The sequence below is a fragment of the Toxorhynchites rutilus genome, chromosome 3 (assembly GCF_029784135.1).
Source record: "Toxorhynchites rutilus septentrionalis strain SRP chromosome 3, ASM2978413v1, whole genome shotgun sequence".
NCBI lineage: Eukaryota > Metazoa > Arthropoda > Insecta > Diptera > Culicidae > Toxorhynchites > Toxorhynchites rutilus.
The window spans coordinates 65,364,201-65,376,636 of NC_073746.1; the positions used below are offsets into that span (position 1 = coordinate 65,364,201).

The following is a 12,436-nucleotide window of genomic DNA, read 5'->3' on the forward strand; positions in this document are numbered from 1 at the left end:
CAAACATGAACTTCTAAGCCGGTAACCAAGATTGATTGATTAAAATGAGGGGATCTTTCCACATTTCATTAAACAATAGTTTTTGGCTTATAAAAAAACCCAGTGTATTGCTAAACCGAAATGCTTAAAGCTTCTGGTAGACATGCGTTTTCCTCAGTTGCTGATTTTGGAACATGGGACAACTATGTGTAGAACGGCAATATAGGTGTTTTCGGAATCAAATCCTAAAATTTAACCAGCATATATTTCAGATGATCAATCAGAAGAAACATTGTTTGTATCCTCGGGGAGCAATAGTTAAAAGAATCAATGAACGTAGACCAAGAAAAAAATTTGATACTGCCGTCATCTTCAGACGAGAATGACCGTCAACAAGCTGGAATTTCTGCTTTCTGCTGACTATCTGCACAAAAAGCTGAATGCACTCCAGGAAGGATCTAATTAAACAGCATTTTCAAAGCCAAAATTGCGGATAATCGGTGTTCTACTGTATTTGCAAAGCCAATTTCCCATGGCACCTGGGTTTAGAAATATGTGTTTCGGAGTGAGCAAAAATGCCCCTAACTTGCATGTGTTTGCAATACCGATTACCCCTGGCTCGTTGGTTTTGAAGTCTGTGTTGGAGAAACCGTAAATTGGGCCAATTAGAACGTGGCAATTAGAGTGTTTAGATAACACTTGACATTTCACAATTATTTAATTGCTTATCTCATGAAAAATTGTTCATTGTGATAGATGCGTAGAAATATTTCCTATCAATTGATGCAATCATTATTCCGATCTATTAAGAAATGTTCGAGTCATAAGCATTCGAAATCTTTTTTGTTCCAGTTTGTTCTATGTTTAGGTTTTCATTCTATCCCCCATATATTCCGGTTATACGTAGTCCAACGTCAAAAACAGCCTTATTGTAAATGAGAATAGTTTGTAACAATTTCACCAAAAGTTATTCACGGTTCCATTGTAGCGGACCGGGTTTCAAAAGACAACCCTGAACCTACGGCCAGCTCGAAGAAGGCTAAGAAGTTAGCTTTCCCACCCGACCTCTCTTAAGCGATTGGCTTAAGCGCCACCTCTTTCGAGGACCAATCGCCGCGTTCGTTGCCCAGCTAGAGGCCTGACTCGCAGGCCTAATTTGTGTCCTTTTATAAGGATCGGGGGACGATTGAGCTGTACGAATTCCAGTCAGCGAAGGCTGACAGAAGACACCCGCAGGAAGCTCCAAGAAAATCACCAACAACCCAGAATCACTCCGAATACGACGGAAAACCACTACAGGGTTTTCTCATCACAGGCAACGTTACTCTAACAAATTACCAGACTGGCACGGCCATCTGGGAAACAAAGGAGGACCACAAACAACTCCAGACATCAACAACGAAACACGGATAACGTGAAACCTTAATAAAAATAAATTGAATGTTCACAGGACATGTATTATAGCGACTTTTACTCCTAGACAACACTAGAAAACTTTCTGCATTTGGGTAGACTATGGTTTTACATATTTCTACATTTATTTGTACATTTACTTTTGCTTAAACTATGGGGACATCACATGTGCACATGGACAAAACTATACAATACAGGGTACCTGGGGAGTGCGGTGAGGAGACAAATTTCCTCACCGACTCCTTCTGCTTCTTTGCGGCGGATTCTCCGCCGGTTGATAGCTTCCAGCGGGTCTGTTGAAGGCTCGATGGTAACGGCGCAGTCTTTTCTCCGACGCGATTTGGTTCGTCGGGTCTCGCCAAGAGGAATTTCCCTATTTTAGCAATTTGTTCACCGTTAGAAAAATGTCCCTAAATTATACAATATATGTACCTGTTGTAGTCGCTTTTTTTTGCTCGTTAAATTTTATTGAGCGTTTGTTTGCTAACTAGGAACAAATGATGGCACTGAAACAATTCAAATTTATCACCACAAAGTCTTCACGTTATATAAAAAGAACTTACAATTAGCGATCGCGAACAAAACACACAATGGTTCCGCGATGTCGGACAGTTCTTGGCAAAATGGTCGAAGAACATTGTAGTCCTCAGATAAACCGCAGGGTATCTCGCGATTCAGAGCTCAAGCTCAGCCGAAGACAATTTCCCCAAAGCGTCCCCTTGTGTGCATCTTGCTTCAACTAACCGTCCTTGAATACGACCTTCTCATTCCCCTCCCCAAACTCAAGGCCACGAAAGTAAGCGCTGCGCGAACAGACACTCATTGGCCGAACAACTTTGGCGATTGAGCTTTTTCCCAGCTCCAGGGAGGTGGGATGGGAAATCTAAGCTCTTAAGTATACTTTCTTAAGTATCTTTTAGTTTACTTTCGGTTGTGACTTAGTACAGGTACACTGTAAATGTTTCAGTGTGAGTTTTTGAATCTAAATTTTTATATTCGAATAATTACTAACTATCCTAACCAATAAATAAATAAATAACTATGTATGTATATATATATATATATATATATATATATATATATATATATATATATATATAAATAAATAAATAATTATAAATAAACAACACTCAATAAATATGCACACCAATAATAAATAAGTAAATAAATAATCCAAAAATATCACATGATGAAAACAGTTGTGGCAACTGTTACACCATATCGCCAAGACTGCCCCTAATATCAAACCTTACTACATGCGATTTATGAGATTTGAAAAGTGTAACTCCACATTATCGCATATCACGTTTGTTACTTACTATCAACAAAACTGTCCGTATGATCTTCGGTTCTTGCGTTAAGCTATTTCATTCACAATTTGCCTCCTAGACTGTATATAATATCGTCCGTCAAATCGCGGTGCCAATCTGGGGAGGGGAAAAACCACCCAAAAACATACAATCCGATTCAGAATCGAAAAAAAGCATTTCCAATCACAATGTGATTCTGTGGAGTAAATAAGAAACACCACCACACACGAATGACAAACCACGTGCGCTGTGCTAGTAGTGGTACTTATTTTGTATACAGCCCATGTTGTTATTATTGCACTGTTTACCTTCCTGGCGTCATATGGAATACGCGATAGCTCTCACTCGGAAACCGGCACTCTCTGTGCCTCCAACAAATTAAGAAACGCACGTGCTTTCACATGACTGTGTGTTTCACTCCCACATAGGCTCCAATCGCCAACGATGGTGGTGGTGGTGGTCAATCGTAAACGCGAGAGCCACAATTCGGGAGAAAGAGAGTCAGTGGAAACCCTCGGATTGCAACGCATCCCCAAAGCGAACGTTGGTTGTAACCATTCATTCAGTCCCGTGATTTTGTACGCGAATGGCACGTTTCGTTTTGCTTCCGTTATTAACGAGTAACCATCTCCAATCATCTAATAAAAAAAAATAAACAGATAATTTTCACGCCAAAATTGAGAAAATAAAAGTGCGGCTTCCAAGTGCCAAACCTAAGATCGGCAGTACTAAAATGGAGTTGGAAGTTGTTTTATGTTTCGTGTGGCTGAGAAGTGGATCTTTAAATTCAATTAGTGCAAAGTACCCGAAGAATTATAAAATGTGATTCAGTGGAAAACTGTCAATAAAACACGTTTCGGATGCAAAAATTTAGGAGGGTTCCACGGTGGGAAGCGATTGTTGGCGCGAACATCATATTCCTATTTTGGATGCGGGAAATTTCGTTTGTGGATGATCTGACTTCTTAGAAACTAATGATTGAAATTTTTCATCTATTTTAATTGCTTTGTAAAATGTTCGTAATAATTAACACGTGATGAATTTTCCCTCAGTAAGCATTAAAAAGTTTAACCTCAAATTAGCTGTAGTACATTTCAATTTCAGATAGAAATTTTTTTGAGGTCAACTATTTGGTGCATTTTTCGAATTTCCACTTTTTCAAGTATAAACGCATTTATCATCGGAATACGTTTTGCAATACAGGTCGGACTCGATTATCCGGAGTATTTTAGTTTTTTTTTCTATTTTCAGATTAGAAATTTTGAATAATTTGTTAATGTACTTTATACCTATGATCATTTGAACAAAATTGAACGTATCTAGGTAGAGGAGTGGGCTAGAATAGGGGTTGTTCCATACAATTAGATTTATACACTAGATTTATAAAGTTTAAAATTCTCAATTCAAATGAATACACTGATACATACATACAATACATACCTAATATGATAATTTAATAAAACATTAATGTAGCTAGTATGAGTGGGATCTAATATGTTGAAATCCGGTTATCCACGTTGTACTTTCTGCTTTAAAAATCATAAATTCAAATGAAAATATTAATTCAATAATCATATATAATATGATCATTCGAACAATCATGGACGTAATTAGAAAAAGGAAAAGTTGGGGTAGGAGTGTTGAGATTGTTCCAAAGAAAACAAATCAAGTGATACACCTTTGAATCCGTTTGGATAGTCCAAGATGTTTTTATGGATTCTCACAAGATGTTTAATCAACCTCTTCATATGTTGCGATAGTATCGCAGAATAAATTTAATAAAACTCGTTTGGCGAAAAAAAATACACTATACAAATACGCTCAATCGGACTTAATTTGCTAGCGTCACAAAGACGTAAAAGTTTGAGTTTTTCGAAAATCGTAAAATCACCCAAAAAGGGAGTACATGAAATTAGAGTGAATTTTGGAAAAAAATATGTTCGATGCTGAACGTCTCCAATTTGCATAAAACTGTTATCCTGTTATCTCGATTTTTTGTCGTCCCAGTCCCAGAGAGTCGATTTTTGATGATATCCCTTGAGTGATTTTGATCATGTTTTCAAAAAACTGAAACTTTGACCGCTGTGCGACACAAGTAAATAAAGTCCGATTGAGCTGAAATTTTGCCAGCGATGTCTTTTTGCGGGAATCAAAATTTTGCAGGAAGTGCCTTCCAAAAATTCGAAAGTCGTTTTTTTATTTTCATAACATTACACTGCAATAAACAATTCAATCAGTACAAATATTATTTATTGTACGTTTACCGGTTTTTTCTAAATTTTCTATGATTCGAAAATGAATCAATACTCCGGATAATCGAGCCCGACCTATATAACTCTAAAGGCATTTCAAAGCATAAAGATCATAGCGATATACTTCTTAAAAGCATCAATTTTCGAGATAGTTAAAAATTCAATACATTACAAAAATTTACTTTTTATAAACTTTATCCATTTCTCCAGCAACAACAAAATGTTTTTCTAAAACAGAGATAGATTTTCCCAACTCCCCACCCAACCTAAAGTTATTCAAACAATAGTTCATTTAATTTTTAGCTTTCTATTGTTTATATTACAGTAGGGGATGCGCCAGTACCGTATAACAAGAAGTGGCCTCGTACCCTCAATCGGCATATTCTATATTTCTTTGATTGGTCACCAGTCAATAACACGTTTCTGCATTTCGCTCATCACGATGAAAGCTGTACCCAGGTCGTGTGTGTAGCCGCAGCTCTGGTAGATGATAAAACCACCTTGAAACGATCGCACCATCGAACCTTTCTAGCACATCTCCTGCAGCGTTACTGGTTACTCATACTTCAGTCGGCACCGCGGAGAGGTACATAGGGATAGGAGTTACTGGACATGAAGCTTAGGACCCCAAGAATGGAGTCTATTTCATGTCTGCAGATACATGAAGTACCTGTGGTACGCTTCTTTCAGTCGTTTACCGACTACGATGTGTTTCATCTAGATGGTAGAGCTTCTCTTCCAAATTGAGTACCTCCAACATGAGCTATTTGGAAATTACATTACATTTTACATTTTTCAGTTTTTCATTATTTTTTTAGTTTGATTGATTCTGTTCAGAAATTATTGATGGTAATGGTAATGGTAATGGATTAGAGAGACTTTAAACTCTGAGAGTTCATTCGTCTCTACTTATTGATGTTCAAGACGTTTAAGATGCACCTCGCACAGTAACGCCCTTCATGAGAAATTTTGATAATAATCATTAAAATGATCGCATTTGATCGACATGTTCAGAAAGTGGGTTAAATAGCGTGCTTTAAACGCCAAAGATATTCAAAATATGGTTCATTAATATACTCTTGTCGACAAGTTTTTTCGGGTAACTGTATTCACTAGCTCCAATTTGAATCATTTCTTAGACAATCCAAAATCATTTGTGACAATGATTAGAATCTGGCATCAAAGGATTTTTCCATGTTCAAGAGGTGCTGTAGTATGACTTACAAAGAAGCGAACTAGATTTCGGTCTAGAATCGAAATCATTCACTCACCTGGAATTCCTGGATAAACAACTTAAGTATATTTCCTTGAACTGACGAAGGAATATGCTGCTTTATACCGGAAGTCATTTCCTTTCTCATTGGATGTGGCAAGTCATTTAAATGAAAGCAGAGGAACCATTATCTGCGCCCCTCTAGCAATGGTGAAAGGTTGGAAACCTCTGAACTCTCCATAGGTTATTGAACAGTCATAATTTTCTTTATTGTTTGTTAACAATAGATTTTTTTTTAATTCTTTATTTTTGAGGCTAGTTCATTTCAGGTTAACAATAGATGGCCACTACGTCATAGATCAGCGGTACTCAATCTTTTTATCAGAGGGGCCACAAACCTGAGTATGTCGCGGGACGCAAAAAAAAAGATAAAGATAGAAGGGTGGTGTCCAAGATACGACCGCAACGTAGAACTACAAAATTATAACCGGCGAGAAACAAACATATTCAAGAATGAAACTCTTCATACAAACTTTTAGTACCACTGACTAAAAGAATGAATACTTTCATTGAGTGAGGAAGGCGAGCGTTTCGTGAAACAATAAAACACCAATTTTAGCAGATTTTCAAATTAACTCTCAGAACTAACATGTAGGGGGAAAGGTGGGAATTTGGACCAAATTTAGAAATATCGCCTAATACTCCCAAACCAATACGGTCCAAATAAAATATGTCACATTGTATACTAAGCTACACTTGTTTTCTCTCAATCAATAATTTTTAATCATTATATCAAGCTTTAAACTACCAAATATGTCATAAAATAAAAGAGATGATTTTTGGACATTAAAATTTAATGCGGGGTGATTTGGTCCAGTGTGTGTTTCATCGAAAAAAACATACCTATGTTTATGTAAAGTATTTTGGAATATTGTTACAATCAGTTACAGTGTTCTGGGATCGATACCAGGTGTTATGGCCATATTCCAGACCACAAAAATTGGATTGAGACCATCTCGAATTCTGCATGGATTTTTTCACTGTTGTTCGAGCATTTTCAAACACTTTCGATGCTTGGTCAAAGAAAATACGTTCTTGATGGCCTGCGTTGCTCTTTCAATCTCCTCCTTATTCCAACGTTGTCTGCCAATCCTCTTTTTGTAGTTCAGCGGCACCTGGAATCAATTAGACCAAAGAAAAACCTCAAATCTGTAGGACCCCACAAAAACGTGTCCATGTCACCCCACACAACATGCAAAAATTAAAACGTAATTAATTTCATTTATTGTTATAAAAAAATTATAGTTTCGCTGCATCAAATTGTTCCTCTTTTGTAGGCGAACAGAACTTTACTGCACAATACACAAAAAGTTTGGTAAATCAGCGAGAAAAACCTTAAAACCACGATCGGAAAAGTCACATTTTTTGACAAGCTTGCTGTGTTGATGCTCCCATTTCCTTCCACCTGTCGAATTTTACCAAAATTTTTTTACGTTAGTTACATACGGTTCATTAATGAAAGAAGATGACATTATAAAAAATCCAAGTTGAGCCGTACTTTTCGAGATAATGGGGTGGTCCAAATCACCCCGTATGTCCAACTCACCCCGTGTTACCCTACTGTTGGTTGATTGTTCGCCGGCTAGAGGGGCACTGAAACGCCGAACCAGCTGAATATAAGTATTTTTCAGTATCCCGTACATTTCAAACGCTTTCAAACACCATCAGAACAGCAACAGAAAATCCGAACCAAATCGGATGTGTAGTGGAGGGGTCGACAGCAACCACTGATGAACGAATTTTCACCTTCAATTTTCCACCGAAGATCGCAGCTCTCATCGCTGAAAAATATTGTATTCACAACCGGCTTGAAATACGCTCTCCTTCGAAGCCACTTTAACCCGGAAACAATGCTTGAATTCACGAAAATAAATTGATTGTAAGCAGTAAGGTTTTCTGAATGGCCTTCCTCAAGGCCGAGTTTTTAGTTTATTTTTCCAAATTGGCCTTTTTTAAACCTAGAGGCGAATGAACTGAGGAATTCTATAATTCTTCTTAACATCGTCATCATAATACCAATAATTCCGAACACGCTCCTAAATTCAACACGGACTGAGGTTGGCCAGGGCGAGCACAACATCGAAAGTGCTTTCATGGCTATCCGGCGACATGCATCAACCGCCGATCAATCTTGACTTTGATGTGAAAATTCATAGCATATTTATGAATTTTTATAATTTTCGCTCTCGGCATTGCAAAAGCCACAAATATCATCTTGTACGAAACCTGAGTTTCGAAGAAGCTTTTTGCTCGGACACTGTACTGTTAAAAGACCTTTTTTTTCTGTATTATAGTGACTTTCAACGCTTCTGGCTGGTTCGTCACTTTTACCTTCCATTTTGGAAGAATGTCGGGAGTGAGAATTGAACTCGTGATCTTGAGCGTGAGAAGTATGGATGTTACCTCCACGCCAGATCGGCTCCCGTTAAAAGACCTGTGAAGTGCTGAGGTCTTTCTTATTAGGATTCAACAATTGTAGAGTAACTTCAATACTCGGCGCGATAATTTTTTTACTGACTGCTTAAGTTGTACAGTCATTCAATTGGCCATCACCTCCCGTTCTTCCCATTTCTTCAGCACACAATCAAAAAATCTACAGAATAGTTCTGAACCAGCGGAGGGTGAGCTTGAGTCGCATATTGCAAGTTGATCTACTTATTCATTTCCCTCTATGCCGCAATGGCCAGGAATCCAATACAATGTTAACGATCATATCTGACTTAGTTGTCGTAAGAGGTAAATGCATTCGCTGGAAATTTTCGAAGAGTACATGAAAGCTTTAAGGGTTTTAAATGCCGTTTGACCGTCTAAGAATATGCAGAAATATAGACATGCTAACTTTCCTTTTAAGGCAAACATTTTTGAGAATATCGGCTTTTACCTCACCGATAACACGTGTGATGTTATCTTCTAGTGCTTGAATCGCTGCAGGTTTATCGGCATAAACGATAGATTTGACATACCCCCACAAAAAATAGTCCAACGGTGTCAAATCTCACGATCTAGACGGCCAACTTAAAACAAGAGATGAACTGATGAGTGATGAATGGTGATTTTTTTGTGTGGCTTCATACTGCTCAACAAATTCATTGCGCAATATATCCATTGTTTCGTGTGATGTTTGTAAAGTAGCACCGTCTTTTTGAAACCATATGTCAACCAGATTTAGCTCGTGTATTTTGGCCAATAAAAAGTCGGAAATCATTGTACGATACCAATCACCATTGACAGCAACATCGTTCTCTTCTCCAACTCCCAGGAATCACTTAGTATCATGACGGAAACACACTTCCCAGGCTCAATTCAATTGACTTCCGGACTCGCACAGGTCTTCAATACAGCTCAATCTTGTCCAATCAGAGACGAGAATAGAGCTAATTAAATGGCTAGGGCGGTCTATAGAAAATCAAGGGTTGAGTGGGCAGTGGATTCTATGAAGCCCTTTTAATCTCCAGGACCCAATGGGATTTATCCGGTGCTGTTACTAAAAACTAAGGTATCACTGTCCCTCTTCTGACGGAGATGTTTAGAGCTAGTATGGTACTAAGATACATTCCTAGTGAATGGCGAGAATTCCGGGTTATATTTATTCCCAAGGCTGGTAAACTTGACAGGACGACTTCCAAAGCGTGTAGACCAATTAGTCTAACATATGTCATCTCAAAAATGATGGAAAAGGTCATTGATCTCCATATCAAATCATCAATGGAGACCATTTTTTTTTTTTTATCTTCGCTTGTTTTACGTCGGCATATTTCCGCCACTTTAGTGCCAATCACCGACATCAGGGAGGCGACTCCACCTGTTCCTACCTATCAGACTCAACAACTCATGAGCCGGGCCAACTTCTTTTACTTCCCTTCCGAAGGAAGACGTAACCAGAGATTTTTCGCCTCAGAAAATCCCAACGACGCCAGCTGGGATTGAACCCAGGCCGATCGGATTGTGAGGCTGTTACGCTAACCACACAACCACTGGCGCCGTCGATGGAGACCATTGAACAAATTTCAATTTGCCTACCAAGCAAATAAATCAACTGAAACAGCGCTTCACACGTTAATTTCAAAAATAGAGAATGGATGCTAAAGAAATCTCACTTACAGCTTTTCTTGATATTGAGGGAGCATTTGACAATGCATCCCACAACTTAATAAATAAAGCTATGAAAAAATGTAGTTTTGACATGTGCATCTACATCTCCAATTACAGGTCTGCCTAATTAGCTAGATGTACAATTAGAGGCGAATCCCTGAATAAAGTGTTTTATTGGTATTGAAAGAATGCATTCAAAAAGTTCAGTCTAAATAACATGGAATATATCGCAAACTTTTGTATTGGAAACATTGGGGAACATCCAAAATAGGAATATGTCACGCTATGTGGGTCGTTAACAAAGGGCCTGGCCGGGTAAGGGAGTAAAAAGTGCCCCCAAACCAAATCACTAGCTGTATGGCAAATATAGTAAAGGATATTAAATAAGAAATTTTGGTGGTTTATTTGAACCCCTATGTGGTTTGACGTAGGATCTATAGTGAAAAACGTACTTTTCGTTAATTTCACGCCATCCTCAAAAGATCCGAGATAAAAATTTGAAAAAAATACTGAATGTGCATCTTACTACGATGTATCAAAAAAAATTATCAAAAAAAAATTTCATCAAAAATTTTAGTACTAAAAAAAATAATGAAATCTTGAAAATTTTTTTTTTGGGATTTAGAGATTCAGTACTACTCTAATTCATATTTTAATGTGTTTCTACGGCTTTTCTAGATATGTGTGATTTTTTTCAGATTTTTTTCAGTGTTGCGCGGTATCAAAAAATTTTTTTTTTATGTTTCCAAAGAGTGGTTAGGTAAGGGAGTAAAAAGTGCCCCCAAACCAAATCACTAGCTGTATGGCAAATATTGTAAAGGATATTAAATAAGAAATTTTGGCGGTTTATTTGAACCCCTATGTGGTTTGACGTAGGATCTATAGTGACAAACGTACTTTTTCGTGCATTTCACGCCATCCTCAATAGATCCGAGATAAAAATTTGAAAAAAATACTGAATGTGCATCTTACCACGGTGTATCAAGAAAAATTATCAAAAAAATAATTCATCAAAAATTTTAGTATTAAAAAAAAATTATGAAAATTTGAAAATTTTTTTTTGGGATTTAGAGATTCAATACTACTCTAATTCATATTTAAATGTGCTCTTACGGCTTTTCTAGATTGATAAATATCGTCAAGCTGTTTTTTTTTAAATATCTAATAATAAAAATAAAATAATAAAAAAGAAAAATACACAGTACAAAAAAATGTTATAGATTTTCTGGCATTTCGAAATTTTGAAAAAAAATATAACTTTGAGACCACAAATTCGATTTGTTTTTTTATTTTAATCTTTCAATTGAAAACCACGAATACAATAAAATAATCGATTTCAAAAAAATAAAAATAATAATGCAGACGATGAAGAAAATTATTTTGTGTCACACAATGCTCTTAAAAATTCAGGAAAAATTACGCCACATGTAGAAAAAAGACACATACGAACGCATTTAAATAAAAATTTGAGCAGGAGTGGGTCTCAAAGTTATATTTTTTTTTTCAAAATTTCGAAATGCCAGAAAATCTATAACATTTTTTTGTACTGTGTATTTTTTTTCATTTTATTTTTAGTATTAGATATTTGAAAAAAAAAACAGTTTGAAGATATTTATAAATCTAGAAAAGCCGTAAGAGTACATTTGAATATGAATTAGAGTAGTACTGAATCTCTAAATCCAAAAAAAAAATTTTCAAAATTTTAATATTTTTTTAGTACAAAAATTTTTGATGAAATTTTTTTTGATAATTTTTCTTGATACACCATGGTAGGATGTACATTCAGTATTTTTTTCAAATTTTTATCTCAGATCTATTGAGGATGGCGTGAAATAAACGAAAAAGTACGTTTTTCACTATAGATCCTACGTCAAACCACATAGGGGTTCAAATAAACCACCAAAATTTCTTATTTAACATCCTTTACAATATTTGCCATACAGCTAGTGATTTGGTTTGGGGGCACTTTTTACTCCCTTACCTAACCACTCTTTGGAAACATAAAAAAAAAATTTTTTGATACCGCGCAACACTGAAAAAAATCTGAAAAAAATCACACATATCTAGAAAAGCCGTAGAAACACATTAAAATATGAATTAGAGTAGTACTGAATCTC

At 36.5% G+C, this 12,436-nt stretch overlaps 1 protein-coding gene across 7 annotated transcripts in view; it reads left to right on the top strand.

Annotated features, from left to right (window-relative positions):
* The first annotated feature begins 3,273 nt into the window (after positions 1 to 3,273).
* The window catches only part of LOC129778512 (uncharacterized), a 113,917-nt gene continuing 104,754 nt past the window's right edge, over positions 3,274 to 12,436 (top strand). For 3 of the 7 annotated variants that reach the window (XM_055785445.1, XM_055785447.1, XM_055785446.1), the window contains exon 1: positions 3,279 to 3,588. The gene's annotated coding sequence lies outside the window, so the exon portion shown is untranslated. Of the gene's footprint in view, positions 3,589 to 3,613; positions 3,754 to 12,436 lie in introns of those variants that run through there. The other 4 variants (XM_055785449.1, XM_055785448.1, XM_055785452.1 and 1 more) reach the window with 4 other exon arrangements.